The following is a 21,466-nucleotide window of genomic DNA, read 5'->3' as shown; positions in this document are numbered from 1 at the left end:
GCTGGGCACATGCGAGACGCTCGTTGTCAGATACGGGTTTCAGATATACATAACTCAAAGCTTTTCCGTGCCAAACGTAAAACGTTTTCTGCTCAACTCGTTTGTAATATAGTAACTTAACTCCTCGTACAGATCTTTGCGTTACCAAAGTATTGTCGTTTTGAAGTTCCAGAACACAGTATTTCAATGATCTTTGTTTCAAATCTGGTTGAGATCAATTATTATTTAGCTTTCTATAGTTACAGTTGTGAATTCAATACAGTTTCCCCAGCGCAACAAATATTTTCATTCTAACATTATTGTAACAACTAATCCTGTAATTGGGCTTGTTGAAAAAAGGTACCACTCCAAGTGACAAAATGCTTTCGCGAAGCAAAGATTCAACAATGACCCCGTTTCCGCGTACACTACACAAAATTTCATCAAAAACTAGACCAACTATTTAACGTCTTGTTCACTCTGTGGAAAGCACAGCTCGATACGGATACATATTATTATGATTTACGGTGACTTCATGTGTGAAAAAACGGTTTTCGGTAAACGATTCAAGCTTCGCAATCCTATTGAAAAATTAATTTGGACCCACGGTTCAGAAAACTATGCGATAATTTCAATCAAATCTGTTTTTTTAACGATTTATAAGTGTGACAGAAAACTGGTGCCTTCGAATCACACCCTTTAATGTTTTCGTTCCTTCTCCAATTTCGACACCGCAGAAATGTTTTTCTTTCTTTAGACCATTAATAATGCCCCTGTTTTTTATCGTCATTATCGCCACGAAATGCCATATACCAAATAAGTTTCACCCTGCCTGCACGACTGATTTCAAACGCAGCGCCCAGCGGCTCAGATTTTTTTCCCGCTCTGCCGTAGCGTTGAGTCGGCTGCGTTGTGCAGGAGCAATCGAGGATACCAATTCCAGAAAGTACATGTATGTATGGCTCACAGTTTTGAGGGACACAGTAAAAATGTAACATATGACACAGAGATTCAGAGCTAATGCTTACCAACTACTTAGGCGACTGTGAATATAAAGTTGCATGATGATAGTGAAACGAGACAACAAATTGGCGGAAGGTAAGTTGCGATGATTGAGCAAGTATTCTGGATTGGACCAATATATTAAGATGCAAGTGCGCAAAGTATGTGATTCTTGTACGAGTTTAGTTTGTCGGCCAAGCGAAGCGAGGGTAACAAAAAACGAATGCGAGGTTCACATACGCGCACGTGTGTCGTATACTATTTTTTGTAACACCTGTAATGAGAAGTTCGACTCGAGAAAATTGAAACCGTGGTAGTCTGACCTGAACGTTATAGTCACGAATCATCTCGTCCGATGACGCTAGTTTAACTCTGAAAACTATATGAACATCACCTAACAGTTTTGGAACTGTTTGGGAATCGACCGCTTTGCGCACCCTCTTCGTTACGTGAAGTCGAACTTCCCATGCAGGTGTTACAAAAAATAATTTCCGAGCTGAGTTTTTGATGCTTTTTTTTATTCAAAAAAACAACTATCAGACTATTCACTGTGGAATTCTGAATTGAACGAAACATATGTAGAACATGTTTTTGTTTATCGATGCTTGTAGATGCGCCATAGAGTTTTGAAGAAAACAAATAATAATTGACGTATTTTACACATGACGCCAAGATTGCAAACACGCAAAAAATTATCCAAAAACGATTCTGAAAAAGAATTTTTACTTTTCGCAAACCGTACAGAAATGCATCTGCTTCCCGCATTCGAAAGATAATTCACAGGCATGATGGCCAGTCTCATCCTCCGGTGTTATTCACCCGCGTGCTTCGTATTTGCAGCCTGTAAGCTGTGAATCCATAATAACTTCAATCGTTTTGTGAATTATGCTATTATATTCCACGAGGATATTTTCGTACTCCTAAAATTGAAGCAATTGCCGAAAAACATTAACTTCATCAAATGTCAAAATTGGGTTATTATTGAAGAAGGAAGTAGTAGTAATACTATTCATAAGTACATCAGAGAAAGGAAAACAGAAACCACGAAAAAGAAAGGAAAAATAGATTAAAAAACGAGCAAGCCTCCCGCAGGTGGATGGCGGGGAACGGAATAATAGGGTAATTTGGAGGCGAGCGCCCAGGGAATACAAAATGACTTACAATAAGAAAGAAAAGAGGATTCAGTCTTCACTGCGCTTTCAAACGCCAATTTCACTCGGATTTGATCCAAACGAACGATCACGCTTTCGATCGATTCCAACTACTGCAGTTTGCATTCATGTACATGTTTCGTTGTACAGAATATAGCATACTGTGCAACAAGGAGGCAAACTCGGTCTTTTCGGGTTGAGCGTAAGTTTGCAATATGAGTCATAGGTGAGCAGATGAAGTATATTGCAAATACGCGAGGCGAGAAGTCCTGCCTCCTTCTTGCGTACGTTTCTTCACATAATAAGAGTATGTTACGCGTTTGTTACGAAGCACGAAATTGCGGTTGGGGCCGCGTGATGTTTGCGACAGCGCATGCGCGTTCGCAAACGCACTCTACCTTCATAGAAACCGGTACTTCGTGTACGAAAAACACGCATGAAAAAACGCGTAAAACATGCTCGTATTGTATAAAGAAGTTTTCTCAGTTCAGAAAATGATCTAGCGCTTCGCGCTCCTCAATTCAAATAATGATAGTGCCCCGTTACAAATTAGCAACAGCTTATATATTCGTAAGATATGTCAGAGTCCAGCGACGCATTTCTGGTTCGAAAGATAGGCAGAGACGCGGGCTTGTAGGAATCACAGTACGATCTGATCCATACGAGCTTTACATGTACGCAAGGTCGCCTGAAGCCAATTATTCACGTCACGGACACTTATACAGCAAGAGAAACGGTCGCGTAGCGTTTAAGGGGATGCCCTGGTCGATTTCGACGCTGTCTTATATATTTCCGAACATCGAAGTCCAAGTATCTCAATCGCGAAGAAGGGTTTGACAGCCCCATTCTATACACAATTATGAACAAAAATACTCAAATACATTTTCATTGAAATGAATAAATGGCACGGCTTTTACGAAATCGCAATAGTAAACTCGTCAAATTCATGCCATTTCTTTATTTCTGCATCAAATAAAAATGCATTGGAGTATGTTTGTTCAGAATCGCATACAAAATGGGGCTGTAAAGAGATAGATGAGTCAGCGTCAAAATAGACTAGGACACCCCCCCTTAAGCTATGCAACCGCCAGTTTGAGCTGGATCTCGAGTGACTCCCTGCGTTTTTACCGTCGTCGTTATTGAAGCGTGATCAAAGTTTGAACATCACTCGTCGAGCTTTACTGAATCATCTCCATCCTCGGTATAATTTTGCATTTAGTAATACATATCAACAAACAAATTCTTATGGTGAATGGCATGTAGGATTAGGAAGCATTGCGTATAATTCTTCGAGAATAACTTCCGTTTCGAATATGCAGCTGTATAAAAATCCGCAACCAGGGAAGTGACTTCGGTATACTATACGGCATCCGTATGAGAAAATGTCTGGAAATTCTATAAAGTATGCCTTTGAACTGTACCAAAAATCTGTACCGTTACAGGGAAAAGAATCATTTGCTGGATCCACGTGCATGATGGTAATTGTATGGACAGCATAGTTTTTCTTTCGGTAAAAGTTGAAGCAATTTTGGTATTTAACGAGTTCAAAAAAACACTCGTGAATGTAACATCAGCATAGTGATAAGTAATTGTCACCAATATACCTGCCATTCTTACACCAAGAAAGTGCTGGTCATATAATTATTACTGTCATGCATGCATATCCAACAGATTACTTTTTTCCTGCAGGTAAACTTGTCTATATATTGACAAATATAAGAGCTTAAATCGAGAAACGGAACTGTACGATGTATTCGCTAGATGCTCCGCTAAAGTTTATTACGTCATCACCAATCCCTCTTATATACCTAGTTTGGAAAACCAACGACCGTGCGAGTGACATTATCTCACAATCGATCCGAAAATAAATGAGTAACCAATAACAGGGTCCGCTACTACAGCCCCCATTTCTTTCGAAGCGGTAGTACTGAAAGTCGTAGTTACTACGCATCCATGTATAGGTGCAGTGCCGTACCTATAAGTACCTACGTTATGTAGAGTGTCTCTTGGCCGGTAGTCGGGAATTTGAATCTGTCGATGGGATCGCGGCTGGGTTACGACTCTGGATCCTGTAGCGTAAGGCCCGCAAAACTACGGCCTGCTAGTGGCCCACCCACGATGAGGTGCTGCTCGATCGTTCAGCTCTTTGAGATTGTATTATCAAGTACGCCTATGTGAATATTCTATTAGCATGTGCCCATGCTGTCCTCAACTGCCTTGCAATTGCTCACAAGGACACGGAATATAAATATGCCGACCAGAGGGTCACGCGCCGTTACCCTGGCACAACTTCTTTCTACCTGCCGCGATGTCACTATCACGTCACTGGAATTGGAGCTATTTTTCAATAAATCTGCCAATCAAACAATACATTGAGAATACCTACAGAAGCCGGACTTTTTGATTCTCTTTCAGTTGATTGCGGTATTCAATACAAATCAAGTAGGATAGTTTTATGCAATATCTTATTAATATAACAAGAATTTTAAAGCGAGGATAAAAAGTCACCCAACGTGTCTTTTCATGTCAACTTGAATCGCGTGCGCACTCTCAGGTTCACGTGGATATTGAAGGTCTCGGACATTGTGTTAACCATGTGCCTCAAATTTTTTCATTCGTTGGGTCTCTCACAATAAAGGAAATATAAGTACCTACCTAAGTAACGTTTAAAAATACATAAACTCTCGTTCATGCGCCTCAATTTCTCTTATGGCCGTAATATGGGGACGGGAATGTCTGTTTCTTTAATACCTGGTGGCCGGTATTAATTCCGTATGCAACTCCATCAGTCATTCTAATGTTCAGATTGGGCTAGATGCGTTTCAGCGCTAGCGTCGAAACTACGACTGACGTGAGTCTCCGAGATTTCACTACGGTGGCAGCTTTCAGGTCACTTAGAGGCATCCAGGTGAGAGGAAATGGAAATGAAAGCCAAGACATCTTACTGGTAGGGCTATCGTAATTTTAAGCAAAGGATTCATTGCGATGCAATAGTGAGGAACTTCCGGAAGGCCGAGGCCTTTCAATGGAATATTGTAAAACGAGAGATAACGCGAGTTATGCAGTTACGAAATGGCGATGATGATTCTGGTTATTTGTAATCAATATGCACGGGCTGACCTTCGGTAATAAAACTCTCCCCTCGCGTCTCTCGTCACTACCACGGACTCCTAATAAAATATGCAAATTACGCTGGAACTTATTTCCTAATGCGAAAACGTGGCGCGATTATTATGAACTCAGCATAGTGAATGAGAGCCTCACCCTCAGGCTATTGGAAAGAAACTAGAAACCTAGCGCCTAGCTTGTGTACTGGCTTCCGAGACTGACTGTTTCACTCTCTCTCTCTCTCTCGGTTTTGGTATCGCGTAGATAAGTTTCAAATTTATGTGAACAAATCGTTTCTCTCATGTAAATGCAATGAAAATTCTGGAAGTACAAAATTTTGTGACTAGAGTCAAATATAACGTAACAGCGCCAAGTCACAGCTAAAAAGATAAGAGTGCAGATTTCACGGGTAGTGACCGGGTACCTATGTGATAAGGACGTTAAAAGCGCAAAACTACAATATACCGTTTCATGGCGCTGGCTGTCAGTAGAAAAACAATCAACAAGCATTCACACCTTAATATCCAAATATCATACTCTTGAGCTAAATAATCCTTACACGTTTGAAATTATAAGTTGCACAATGACGATTACTATGTACTCACAAGCATCAAATTGAAGGCAATCAAAAGTTGAGCGACGAGATGCAATTCCAAAGTTTCCAATAATGCACTGTCTGCTGTTTTGAGGAACGTCGATTCAATTTCGCTAAACATGCAGCGATGTTTTCGGACTACTAGAAATCCATTAAAGATACATAGGTTACGTTTTATTTTATCTTGACGACACTTGAGGACCTGATGGACAGACGCATGTTCCCATATTCAGCGAAAATTATAAGAATACAAAATTTTACTCCGGTATGTCGGTCGTCGGGTGTGGACAGCTAGCAGTGATCACTGTGCATCGTGCATACGATACACGATGAATTTCTTCTGAATTAAATATTCACCTCGTAAGATGACGCCAGTTGAGTGTAAGTCGTGTCATTGTTGAATATATATTGCAGGAATTAACAGCGTAACCTGCTAACAATGCGTACCTACAAGCAATATGATTACTCAAGCATCCGCGTACAGCTTTTCCTGTCGTTGGGTACGAGGTCACCTCGTTTGCATGCGTCGATAAACACCGAAATTTAAGCAGATTTGCATGCGACGCCACATGCCCTAGCCACCAGCCTACCTCGAGCTCTCCGCGACGTCCGAGCGCTCCAATATACAGGTCAACACTCGACTTACCGGAGTCTGAATCCTTAGATCTCGTCTTAGTCCATTGAAATGTTACATTTTTTGGGGCTAAGCGTGCAATAATCAGAGGACGCAATTTTATTTTTTAGATATCAAGGGGGAGGTAGTGCAAAGCTAAATCCAAGTTTGTGGGGTCCCTACCCTTGTGGCTTTTCCGCCATATTGAAAAAGGGTTGCGAATCGTTATCACGCTCTGTCGGGCAAACTATTTACCGCGCAAGAAATTTGTTACAACATTTGAAAAACATTTGCAAATTGAATTCTCTACAACTTTGGTTCTATAACTTTTTGTCGTAGAATTAAAAATAACAAAGATATTAACAAAAACTGATCAAAATTTGAGAACGAATTATAATTCGTTTTTTTCAATCTATACTCCTAACTAGTATTAGTGGAACAATAATCTCCAGAGCCAATAGATTAATGCTTTGAAGTATATTACGACCTGTGCATTGCAGAGTCCTTTCTACTCCACGGTGAGCACTTGGTGCCGCATGAGCATAATATACCAAACTTTCTCATTTTCTCAACCTTGTTGTAAAATGGGCAATTTCGAACTATTCAAATTCGAAAATGCTCGATGTACTGATTGTGACATGCACGCTGCATATTCAATTGATCATAGCAACTGATCACTGTCTGTAAAGACCCGCAACATCTTGGTTTTCAGATTCGATATTTAATTATTTGAAACGTATATTCGATAGTTAATTAAAGAGTTCATTATACACCCAGGAAACAAACGTACGCCTTGCTCGGGCAACTAACACTGTACACCGTGTGCTTGACTTACTGTATTACCTGTGTAGTCGTGAGAGAAAAGGTCACGAACATTTGCAGGAAGATCTTTGTCCCGATTAGTTCGGACCATTTTGCAGGTGGTGAGCCTGTACAAAGTCTTGAGCTTACACTGTAAGAGTATAAAGGTCCTCCGTAGTATGTTACATTATTAGCGTACAAGGAGACCGCTTGATGTGTAACGATCACACGAATGTATCTTCTATGCACCTATAGTGAAGAGATCCGTTCTATTCTGATAGGTGCAGACAAGGTGCAACCTCGATTGCTTGACATTTTTTAACAATAAGGTTTATAAGTAAATATCTCGACATTTTTTTTTCTACTCTTGTTCTTATCGTAAAGGACTGCCGCATCACAAGAAACGATCGAGTAATTTGTACGTTTGCTTCCGCAAAAACAAAAAATATGATAAGAACATTTTGAACGAATAATTTGAATGTTAAATTGTCGTGTAACAGTGTTAACTATGGTATGTTTATGTAGATATATGTATATCCTGATGCATACATCGACGAGATACTCGTGAAATAAATGGTAAAAAATGGAATGAAATTCTTAACGTAATGCAGGGGTAGGCTTAAGCATCATCAATTACCATTATCCTGAGACGCGATGAGCTGCGCGTCTTGTTCGAGTCCAGGGAAGAGAGATCGAGGGTGAGGTCGCGAGATTGGAAAGGTGCAGCAGAGGAACTGCTGCTGGAATATAGGGAGCTCGGCGGAGCGTGGCTAACTAACTTACTAGAAACGATAAGGTAAAAGCGTGTGGCATCAGAGTCGACCGTAATTGATCAAACGGAGAAGTAATAATTTTGCTTGCGCGGAATCGCGTCGTGCGGTACCGCCGCCGTCGCAATGCAGTTTATCTTGATCGAATTTTTTCCGATTTTATCCCTCCGCATCGGGTTTATCGGCCGGTTGACTGCCGAGTTGATAATAGCTACGATACGCCGGACTCGCTTCTCACTGACCGAGGGCTCAGATAAAGATTACGATTACGATTAGGTGCCTCCACGATTACGTTTCCGAGGGATCCTTACCGGGCCAGACCCTATGCCGTGACTCGATAGGTATTCACCGACAAACTTCTCTGCATCCCTTAGTTGAGGGATGGCTAGGTGCGAACGTACACGAATTTCACACCCCCTTTTCAACTGGTGCACTTCTACGCTTAAGCTCTTTGTGTAAAAACGCCGTGGAAGATACCTTGAAGGTGAAAGATATACCACGACTAGTCTGACAATGAGTTTTGTTCTCAGGAAGTGGGTTTCTGTGCGGGTGAAGTCCCGCGTCGTGTAAACACCGAAAGTTCGTAAGACGTAAGGTGCATATTCGGTATTCCTTGTTATCTTTTTGATTCGAAATAAGAGATGTGTTCATTTCCGATACATGCAATGTAACTTGTATAACCTACATATTTCATACAGGCACACGCCTACATGCAGTGGGGCCGGGTGGGTGAGGATATAGGATTCACCTAATTCCTAGGAGCCGACGCGAGTTAGTTGAGAAGGAGAACCTCGCCGTGGCGGAAGGTTACCCAAATTACAGCTTCCATGTCACGTTGGGCCGACCGATGATTGATGCGCGGTCCGTAGAACCCATCGGGTCCGGGAGGACTTACCGACGCCAGCGGACAAAATATTTTCCGGGAAATTAAATGGCAAAGCGACCGATTCGACCTAATTGTTTGCCGCCTAGATCAGGGCGCGTTTTGCTCTGCTTATAGCAGGGCTCATAAAAATCATCTACCCTAGTTTGAACCTGCATTATACCCGTAGTTATCATTCCATCAATATAAGTTTTTTTCCTTCACGTACCCATTCCTCAGCTGTAGGGCACAGCGAGCAACTCAAATATTGAAATCCTGGAAGTGCTTTAATCGAATATGCCGAGAACCATCGCTGAGGTACCCTGGTATGTGCCTAACGAAATAATTTGCGATGATATCAAAATGAGTACAGTAAAAACCGAAATCTCAAAGCTAAGCTCAGTCTACGTGCAAAGATTCAACAGGCATCCAAACGTTCACGCTATCAACCTACTCGACAACAGTGATGAAACAAACAGACTAATAAGAACCAACCCCTTAGACCTATCAGATCGTTACTGATAGCTAAAACTTGAGACATGTACCAACGCCCGCAAACTATGTATTAACCCACAAGTGATCAATCTATTAGGAACCGGTCGCTGGATAATAATTCCTTCATATCAAACAATCTTGTAAAAACCAAACAATTTACCGAATGTTCTGTAAAATAGATTGTAAATAAACATATATGTTATGAAGAAAAAAAAAAAACAACAACGTACCTTTTCACTTACTAATCTTTTCTATTTCGTGATTCTTTGACTTGTTGAAACGTCCGTTCGACCGGGTATTAGGCCCAGCAGAAACACGCAGACTCAAATGTTTTCCCAATTGTTCTATGTTCCAATTAATTCGGTGGAAAAAACCACTGTTAAATTTTTGCGTTGATGGAAAAACCTGAAGACAGCCAGCCGTAATCAACTGTGCAAAAGTATGCGATGAGCATAGAGAACATGCGTTGGGATACCAGTAAAGTACTCTTCTCAGCTGGGGCAGTTCCTCGAGCGCGGCGTGGGTTACGTTTCTATGCCGATGTTGAGAAAAGGGCGTAGCCGCGTCTGGCCGATGCCAGCCGGGTTGTATAGTAATTTCGTACGATTCTGACGAATTTATGAATGGCGGGATATTTGAATGTTGCCAGAAGGGACGGCCGGCGTCTAGCCGCCTCCTAATATTTCTTCGCCCGACGAACGATTTCGGACTAGACGTCCGCAATTCTCGTGGGTAGCCGATGCGAGGATGTAAATCATCGAAAGTTTAGCGGTAGAATCCGGTCCCGCAAGGCTCCTAACCTATAATTACGCACTCCGGGCCCAAGCAGCATCTATAGGTAACAACATGCACAGGCTTCGGTGAAATATACACGCCTGTAACTAACAATAAATGACAATCACGTTTTGCCATGCTCATATTTAATCGTCCACAACGTACTCGGTTATCGACGTGTTCACAATTCTGTAGTTCCACCTCACAACGATGATGTTATTCTGCCATTTAATTCGGAAGAGTTTTTCGCTTTGCACGGCCATTCCTCGAGCACATAAACTTATCTCGCAGTACAAACAATTGCCTAATGAAGAAAATATTTTAACTAATTTTCGCCACGCTTGATTTGACACAGACACGGCAACTATACTACACTAAACATACCGGGATGATGTTTATTCTTATTACTGTACAAGCTTCTCCGAGAAATTTTCACAGGCTATTTAAAAATGAAAATTTCACTGACGGTGAAATACTCGAGTGTGAAATATGAAAATTTATGTATTACAAGAGTTGGCAGGGTGTTCCTCACAAGACTACTGCTCTGGTACGGGTAAGCTTAATGGAAAAACTGCATGCGATTATACGTAGCTGCTAGGCTAGAATCGACAGACCTGATAGATTGTAAGTTTGTCGAATGACCAGCTATACGCGACCCAATCTGAAGAAGGATGTACAAGAGGCGACGCTCGTATATACGATAATAATGTAACGAACATTCGCATTCGCATTGGCATTCGCAAAAATCGTACGAATATTTTTCGAATGCGACTATCACAAATACTTCATATTTTGGTTGTAAAAATTGTAAAAATAATATCAAATAAAAAAAAAACATTACTTTGATAATGAACTTTTATTACAAAAATTTGTCTTCACGTTGGATTTGTCGTTAAATAATCAAACAAACAATCGGCTTAATTCCGATCGGCTCGGCAATTTTCGGGATAAGATGCAAGCGGCGCTAATGTGTGCCTGCGACTTTCACGGTGTACCCGTCAGTCCCACAATGGTCAACTTTTAGCCGTAGAAATGGTGCCAGATTTAAAAATGTATATTCGCATTCGCATTGGCATTCGTGAATACTTAAAGATTTGCATTCGTTACACCACCTATATACGACAACGTTGAACGGATGATAGTATTTCTAACAAGGTGTAAGCATGAAATGATGGGGTGTACGCGCGTAGATATTATATTCGGTCGCGATATTGCAGCAAGGCGTATCAGCAGGCTGGTGCACCAGGCAAGTTCAGCGGCAGCGGCTGATCTTACATATATAGGAAGATACGTAGGCCAGTCGGTTCGGTTCAACGCCCATAGACCCAAACGATATACGGTAGGTGTATTGTTATCTTACGCGGACGGACCGCGTTGTATACCTTGGACGTTGCAGGTACGTCGGTGCAGAGGAGCGGGCGAGAGTAATGCAATAATAAGCTGTATACTAATGATACGGGTCGCTCTGGAATTGCATCAGCACCGCATGTTCACTACAGTTTCTTATATCTTGAGGGGCACGGAGGCCTCAGAGTTTCTTCGAGGGGATTCAGTCACGTAGTTGCATTAAACTTAATATAAATAATAGCCAATTGCGCGGAGAGACCCGCCTACAAGCGCGCCACCTCACTGCTCGCCACTAGCCCCCCAGTTTCCTCTTTTCCTTTCTTTTTCCTTCCTCTTTAGCGTCCCTTACTCTCTTCTTCCAACGTCCGAGCAATTTATCCTTCACCTTCGGCAGCCTTTTAATCAGCATAAGTCTCCTTCCGATCACCGTGCAGCGAGACTGAAATTCCAATATAAACCTCGTTGCGACATGATTTTTACAATTTCTATTCTCCTTAGGGGCTGCCAGTCGGATGAAATGACGTGATGTACCTGAACTATATCGTAGATAACGCTATCGTTGATTGGTACAATTTAATTACCATGCGATTCAGACAATTTCACGAAGAGCCTCATCGTAGAATGTGTCTTGCTTTATTTTTGTCTTACAGGTACGTTAAAAATTTTTCCTACTTTGGAAAAGCGTGCGTCGTGAGAAGACCAAAGTTGAGAAAATAGTCAATGTATAAATTTAACCCGTTATGTCTATACGGGTGATGGGTATGCTTTGTTTGAAAATTTGAATTGGATTTATTTACGGTTTGGTATATTCGTCAATGACAACGACTGGCATTTCACTAATCGTAAGTAGATGATCATGTCTTTGTTGAATAGATTCCTACGGGTTCTGAATATGATTCTCTGCATTGATAGTACGGATTGGACATGTACATGCATTTGAAGAATTCTTATAATAATAATAATAATAACAACAACGACGACGACGATGACGACGACGACGACGACGACGACGACGACGACGACGACGACAACGACAACAACAACAACAACAACAACAACAACAACAACAACAACAACAACAACAACAACAACAACAACAACAACAACAACAACAACAACAACAACAACATAACTCAGCTCTATGAAGATAATGAAGTCCAGCTCCTGTGTACCTTATTGAGTGGTACCTCCAATTCCATTCTTTCACATTTTTATACCATCGCGCATCGCTGCATATTGCCCTTGTGAAATCGATGCATCGAATCTTCATTTACTCATCACTTTACATCATGGTTTTTTTGTTTACTTTAATTCAATTTTTATTTCAACCTTCGCGACCAAGAGGTTAACGAAGCAGATTTTTAGTGTGATAAATGAAAGTGACACTTCATTCTCGAATATGTTTCAGTACTGCTAACATTTATTTTAATGACCGATGTTTTTTCGACGTTACAAATAAACCCTAACACATAGCATTAATTTTTTCTACTCTATAGAAGATCCGTCGGCGACCAAATATGGTATCTCAATGATTTGAATTCGACATCAAACACTGAAAAGTTATGAATGTATGTGTTGGCACGCTGCCTGTACTGTACCGATCAGTGCCTGAACTAATTATATTACGCTAGCCCAATCTTTTCCTTAGATTATTCCTCTTGAACCGTCCTTATGCCCAGTTCTTTGTTATATAACGTCCGTATAACAGATACCTCCGAAGATGTAAGGTCCATTTTAATATTTCCCGGACCACTTGAATCGAATATAAATTACAAATCCCTGGTCTTACAGCTTCAGCTGGATGGAGGAACGCATAGCACGTATGACGCGAGGAGTGCATCAGCCCATCCCGCGGTCTCAGGCATCATTATAATCGTAGCCTTTGGCCAGAGGTCTATGATTGATGCGGATGAATATGGAATCCCTCGTATCTATTATTCACCCCTTTACTAAATTCTTAGAAAATCATACAATAAAGCGATAATAATAACCGGAGATGTAAAGATGACTACTATTAACTATGAGAAATGGTTTGCTCAAACAAATTTTAAACGGTACCAGCATTATGCTGAGAAAGAGCAACCGACGCCGGGACAGGAAGAGGGTTGCTGGGTGGGGGGGAAATGGAGGGCTTTTCGGTTGGGAGCGTTTTTCCGGAATAACTAGATATTAGTTGCCGCAAAGCCGTATCATTATACTTTGCTAAACAATTATACCTTGACGGATCGTTGATCAATCCCAGCCGGCCGCATAATATAATAAAACGGTCAACATTTCACGAGCCAATATCCCGAACCGGAAAAAAAATCACGTTTCATTCAAGTTTCCGAATGTTAAAATTGTTTTCTTACTTTTAGAGATCTAACGTTTCTGTGACAAACTCTCCAGGTCAATTTAAGATGGTTGGGTATTCCATATGAATCCCTACATGACATCCTCGTTTTTTCTTCGGTGGGTGATGACGAATGTAATGATCAGAAATTAATTTTATCGCATTCACGAATAAATACATATATTCGTAAATATGTTTGGATGTATGGATTGCGAAGATGACGTGGAAGTAGCGAAGCTCTTATTTTTTCCCCCGTACCAAGCGTCCGTCAAGCCTTTCGGTTGGGTTGGCGGGTAACGATGATTGATGCGTTATGATGAGAGCTTTGCGCTTTTTTTCTCTAACGGGGGGAGGTGTTTAGCTAGGAGGTGGTGGGGTTAAATGCGTTAATTACATACCGTTCTCCACCGTCGCATCCCATCTGACAGATACCGACGCCCCCCGGCGCCTCACGACTCACCTACCTATACAATCTCATCCAGCTGCAACCTAGCTCAAGACGTTTGTGAACATGGTGAAACCCGTTTCTTTATTCACTTTTGCCACATTCTAAATGTTACAGTTGTTGAGGAAGAATCATGCACTGATTTTCGATTGAAAAACAATTTCATTGAACTCTAGGCATATAACGCAATAACTTTTCACAACAATCTCATTGTCAGTCGAGATTACGACGATGAATGAAAAACCCTTTCGATCACAGTTTCATTAAGGCAGAAGAAATCAAAATAAGAAGAAATGATATGAGCAGAAATCGGTGGGTCAATAAAACTTCGGTTGTAGAAAGAGAATCGGGTTATACATGCAAAAACCTAATCAAGATTTGAGGGCCTCCTCTCTATGCTTCTAGCTTACAATAAGCAAGCTCACGTTGAGTCTCCCCATCGGAGTCGTTCCAATTTTCGCTATAGGTAGGAGCTTCAGTAAGTAATCAACAATATTTTAACTTTGTACGAAAAGAATCTACGCGGTGAGGTGAAAGGTAGGTGGTCAGCCTCACCGTGCGCATATTAAATTTAAACAGGCTCATACATTGCGAAAAAGCTGATACATGCTTCAAGTACTGCCTGGAACTACACCTTTACACTCGGCTCAATTAGTATCTGAGGCGCAGCGCCTGCTTCGTATAAATATACCTATATGAGCAGTATCGGATGCTTGAATTAATTCGATCTAGTCGAAACGAAGTACGTATGTGAATTGTAAGTTTTCCCTTTTATCCAGCCTGTTAATATGGATATAATAGGGATAAGCAACCCTGAAACAGGAAAACTGTTCATTTGATCGAGCAGCTACCTTTCGCTGTCGCACAACAGCACTGCATCAAGTTTCCTAAGATTTCCAAAGACCCCTAACAACGTCGAGTTGTGGCACAAATTTAAATTATATTTTTCACCAGTTTCTTCAAAATTGTAGGTTCATATCAAACCATGTATTTTTTTTTTTAGCACAGAAAAGGAAACAAACGTATGAATATTGGTAACAGCAACAACCCGTTGGCCTCAGTCTATACCAATAACATGTTGATAACCCTAGCATACTAATCTGAAATCTAGAAAACTTCTTTCCGTACCGAGAGCTACAATGTGTTAACTTACTGGAGTCCGTACCAACAAGATATCGTTAAATGACTACTTTCATTACAACAGATACCAGAAATCAAGCCGTAAGATCGGAGAATGAATTACTGAAAAAAGTGCGGGCGCATAATTTTAAATTACAAGATATATCCGTGCTCATACGGAGCATGGCCGGAAAGTGAACGCATATCGATTGCGATGGTATGCGTGTTAGTTGAGGAAGGATCTCTGAGCTCTCTTGGGCTATTGTTGGATTTACTCGGTTGGGTTAGGTCAGAGAAAAAGAGCGAGGCGGTTACATTTATTATTGCCCGGTGACATGCTCTTTCCCCCCGAAGCGAGGAAATGGCCTCGAGGCCCTCGGGCACCCATGGCAAGGCGCAACGTTCGTTCCTCAGGCAGCGAGCAAAACTCGCTATGGAGTTGGTAGGGAGGAGAGTCTGCACGATTTACAGTCTTACCTGGAAATCAATTGTCGATTAAGTCAATGCGATTTCTGATTTATTTCCCTCCGATCGCTATCTCTACAGCGGGCATTAAAGCGAAAGTGGGGAAAAAAAAAGTTGAGGAAGGAGGAAAAATAACACTTGACCACTCGCAGCCAGTTTCGCGCGCTAGTCCTCCGTCTCGTAACCGATCCTCACCTGAAACATACGCGATACGGGCCTTCGACGGCACGGTGTACAATGTATAACTTATAAACAGTACTGAAAAATTTATCATCTCCAGTTCTGCCTTTCATATCTCCTTTTGTTGCGGACGAAAAACAGGACCTGTCGATCTTCTCTAAAAATATCCTGCTAAAATGTTCGCATGATATCATAAAGTAGCAGCGGTGATATCACCAATTTCCATTTTCTGTTTCTCATAAACTTGATTTCGTTGCTTCCCTTATAGTTACATTTCATTTTATTAGCTATTTTATTTTCTAGCGTCAGTCTATGTAAAGACACGGAGGCTTAAACAATTAAAATTGTACCGTTATAATTGACGTGGCATCGTACAACAGGCGAGTCGTTTTTACAATAGCTGATGATTGTCCAAACATAAATTCTACCCAATTATCATCAGTTGATGCGGGCTGGTGTTGTCTCCCGTTGGGCGGTTTGTTTCTTGGCTGAAATATTTTAATGATGGAATGACGATGATATGCTTTTAATTCGGCATATAGTCAATTCATCCGCCCGATAGGTACAGAGAGCCGAGTGTAACGCGGTGGGGTCTTCGGGGAAAAGGCGTTATTAGCAGAGGCATTAATCAGAGTCAAAGGGGGGGGGGGGGGGGGGGGGGGGGGGGGGGGGGGGGCTGGGAGGGCAAGATATGAAACGAAGGAAAACTCGGTATGCCCGTTCCACCGGATCCCTCTTTTCTCCTACCCATCCAACAAACTGAGAAAACTCCTCGCCCGCGGGTTTCGCTACATAGGAACGCGAGAAGCGGCGCCGGCGCGGCAGGGTTCGCTGATGAGCTGTTTTAATGAAAAGATGGCGTCTCGAGGTGTCGAGTATGGGGTGCGGGGTTGAAACAGGGAGGAACGGAAGAATACGGGCAGTGGGGATCTGCCGGTATTCCAGTTCGCTCATCAGAAACCACTGCATGAGTCGAGGCTCAAATGAAATTGCCGCTATAAAAATGATGCCCGTGTATGCCGGGTATTAAGACGTCGCCCTGGAGGGTGTGGCAGCAGCTCCAGCTCGGGCCATGGGGTGCCCCGCTCTCTGACTTTGTCTTTGTCTTTGTCTTTGTCTTTACTTTAGGGGCTCCCTAGCCCCGAGGGGAAGGGGAGGCCGAAAAGAAAAAAAGCTACAACTCCAACTTACGTCGAGATCGATGGAAAACCGACGCATATTGCTATCGGCAACGAGCTCGTCAGGAATCGCACGAGTTGGGAATTTTTCCAAAAATCATTGGAGATGAAGTATGATTACGAGATCCACATTTGCACATATGAAGAGATGGGAGTGCAAGGGCGTTTCGTTACATGCCGCCTCTCATCGTCGTCCCAGATAGTTCATTATTCACTCGAACGAGCTATCGAGAGCTACATTATTATTTACCATCTCAAGTACAGAAAAAATTAGCAGAGTTTCGAATGTACATCGGATGATTGTGTAGCGAATCCCATAATGCCGTGACAATTAAAAAGATCCTTTGATATGATCATTGAAAATAGATTTCCATAAAAAATTCATCGACAAAGCGTACGTAAACCTCACCCATTGTCATGCGATGAAATTCATCTTGACACGAGAGCTCGAGTGATATCGGTGAGAGATCTTTGAATTTGAGAAATGGAATATTCACCCGAGGCCGACAACGAGAGATGTGCTTCTGAAAAATGCACCTTGGCGAATCAGAAAGCAAGAGACAAAACGAGGCAAATGTTGCACAAGCTACACATCGAGGTACGAAAGAAAGAAACGTTATGGCAACGGTCGATAGGCGGCGACTGCACGTCTTGCGTCCTATTTTATACTATGGAGATGGGTTACGCTGGTACACCGAGGTCCACCTTCCTCCATCTCACTGGGCAAAGCTTGAGCAGGGAAGAAAAATCACCGGTTCTCATTACGCTCGACACGTAGGCAGCTTTATGAGGCCCTTCCCCTTCGCATCCCTCCCCTCCTTCTTGCCCCTCACCCCTCGGCCGCAGTCCCACCCCTCAGAAGAAACACGAGCAGAAGATATTATTTATTTCGTAAATTAACTCCGTTGCTACCTAAGACGTGACTGGAAAATCCTCGCGCTCTTCGCTGAAGCTTTTCCACGATTATTAATCGACACCATTCGTGCACCTTCGCGTGAGAAGAAGTGCCAACTTTTCTTCGATACAAGTATGTGTACACTATACATACTAGCGCGGGTAATACCCACCGCATACGAAAATGATACGCAACCCCTCTGCGTTAGTTTTTATAGAATCATTCTTTTCGTTACGAAATCCACTTTAGTTCAACTCCGCCTCCTTGGGTACTCCATGTCGTGCAAAATTTTACAAACCTCACTGAACTCATCTGTTTGCCTAATATTCACTCTTCGTAGACGGTGTGTAATTCTGGAATCACGCAATATATATTCCGTATAAACTGCTAAAAAATTTTGCTGATTTATGATTCGGGGCGTAGTCAGAGGACCTCGGAAGCGGAAGAAGTGTAAACTCTTGCCTGAGATAGAATGACGTTTGTGTCGACGAAGCACGCCATGGATGGCAGGGGAGCAAGACTTGGGCGGAGAAAGTAGTAGAAGAAAAAGTCTCAGGAAAACAAAGAGCGTAAGTAGCGCTGGAACCTCTCGCAATCAAGTATGTACCAAAACTGGCTTGTAAAAAGGTCTGCAGCTACGGCGCGGCGGACGGGAACCAGGTTACTGTGAGCTGGCAGTTCCGGGCGTTGACCGATGGTCTCGTAATAATTTTCCGTACACGAAAAACTGTGCGTGGTCGAAAAACGGTACATGGATTTATTTCCTATGGCGTTTACGTGCATTGCAAAAAACGTGTTGAAATTGCTCGGAGTGAGTATGATAACATTTTAGAGATAAAACTCGGAAATTTAGCACCAGATAGCATTAGATGGCCATCAAATGGTGGCCAATTAACACCAATTCGTAGTCTATGAAAAGTCCACAGCGAAATATTTTTTACAGTCTACTGTGAGGAATCGTTTATCAATTGCTGCAATATCAGATTATGATCAACCCGAAGTAGATCTTAAGTGCGAAATAGGATTGCAATCCTCAATTTCTACACATTTTGGCACTTACTTAATGACATTTTTATACAATGAATCTATTCTGAATATTGAAAACGAATGTTTCATCAAATTATTATAATCACACGGCAACATGATTGCTCTCGGATTTATTACAATTTTGAGAAAGTATGGACTAGCGCACCTTGTTGCTTATGTTACTGCAGTAATGCTGATGGAATGAGATTTGCCAAATCTATGGTTCAATTTACCGAACAGAAGAGTTGCAATTACAAAAATTGTAGTAACTCGCACAACAGAAATTTCCCCATCCTTATAATTGGATTCAACCTCCGTTCCATCGGTGACGTTCGAGATGTACGTCATAAGGGGTCCAACGTCACTTTATAACCCTATCTCAGACCATATAGATTCGCGCTGATTCCTCTGCCAGCATATGTTCTGAGAATCACCTTGCCATCACCGGATGACAATGCTGGACCAAGAAACTCTTGCGAGAGGAAAACGAGCGCTGTTCCCACGGCGTTAGTCCACCAAGTCCGCCCCCGCCGCTCCATTACTTTTTGCACCCTTCTCAAGGACAACGACTATACCGGACTTCCACTTTTCGTTCTTTCGACTTGATACTATTAGCAGTATAAGTAATATAAGTATACTCATGTATTATAAACTTTCCTCTCAGGTTCTCTTCGTCAGAAGACAAATGATTTGAATTTTGAGGAAAACTGATGGAACTAATATTCTTCGGACAGGCAGATAGTCGTGCGCACAATCAGAATTTGAATTGCAACTGAAGCAATATTCACAGCTGCGAACACCCAACGCTACAAGGAAATATAGGTTCCCACCTTGCGCAAGTCCGAGGAACTTTTGACTCACCTTGGTAGAGTAAAGAGACCGGCTGTACGTCAGACAAAAAAAAAAAAATGGGTAAAGTTCACTCACCATAATTCGGTGGTTCCGAATCAAAATTTCAAAACTAAATGGAAAGGCAAAAATTAACTACTGGTAGGTCAACTTATCTGACTACACGGGGAATATTCCAAGTTCCAGAATTCTTCCTGCCTATTCTTGATCCTGAACTATCCGACGAGAAGAATCACGGTTGTAGCAGTCAAATAATCGAGGTTTCCTGATGAATACTTTCTACTTCAATATTGGCTGCTCAACGTTTTTGCATAAGTGAAAAAAAATTCCGTGATTGTTACCTAAACTCGTTAAATCGTATCGACTTCCTTCGAGCTTGAGGTAGAATTATACAAGAGACTTGCTCACGGTGATACACCCCGAGGACGCTTGCCTCTTCAACGGAGCGTTGTTATGCTGTGGCAGCGTTTGCAGTGATTGGCGAGACCTACAGCTAAGAGACTGATTGTGAGATAGCTAGACAGGAGAATGAAGAGTGTGTGGGGAAATTTGTCGAACGCGATCTATCACATATACGTGTGTAAAAGCGTATGCTGCCTCAATCCACCTAGTTGAATTAAGCCGCAAGACGTGGAGGTGTTTGTCCTGCTCCCGAGCCCCCAGTACCCAATACCAACAATTATCCTGCAAGACACATAGAAAGTAATTTCGGTACCGTTACTAGAGAATCCGGGAGTACCCATTATCCATGGTCCATTAAGTATACCCATGAAGATTGGAGCCTCGTTATACTTAACGTAATCTGAAATGAGTTGGTGCTGGTGCTGCTGTTTCACTCCCAACATCTGCATGGCTCATCATTATTGTCATCAGGTGCAGCGGAATATTGGAATTTTGCTACACTGCCGGTTGTTCGTTGATCCGTATACCTATCTTCATTTTATATACCAAGTCTTCACCCTTATTTACCTGCGAACTCGTAAGATTAAAATTAGTGTGCTATCGCTAAACACCGTTATATGAAAAGTAATTACCGAATTAACATTTCCATACACTTACCTTGAAATCAGCCTTATATTCATTATCCAGGTATTTTTGTTGACTTAAAATATTCGTTCACTGATGCATCTACTGTAAGTACCGTCTAAGTTGCTAGGAATCTGTATGCACACAGCTAGAAGGACAGCCTTGGAGCAGAAGAAGAGTGAAATAACTGCTTTGCGACTTCGGAGCCAGTTGCAATGCTGACATTAAACCAAGACTTTCGCATTTACGAATGCAACAAAACCACCTATACGTCAGCATTCATGATAAAAGACACTTGCAGGCCCTGCGATTCCGTCGATGTTAACGACGACCTTATTGAATTGTGATTATCGAACTCTCGATGAAATATTCAAAATAGAATAAAATAAAATAAAATGCGAGACATTACAAAGGAATTTTACCATACAGTACTGGTGACCCAGACTTCACGTCA

This window comes from Neodiprion lecontei, chromosome 3 (assembly GCF_021901455.1).
Source record: "Neodiprion lecontei isolate iyNeoLeco1 chromosome 3, iyNeoLeco1.1, whole genome shotgun sequence".
NCBI classification, from domain to species: domain Eukaryota; kingdom Metazoa; phylum Arthropoda; class Insecta; order Hymenoptera; family Diprionidae; genus Neodiprion; species Neodiprion lecontei.
The sequence above is the reverse complement of the archived record's forward strand: the minus strand, read 5'-3'. Positions refer to the sequence as shown.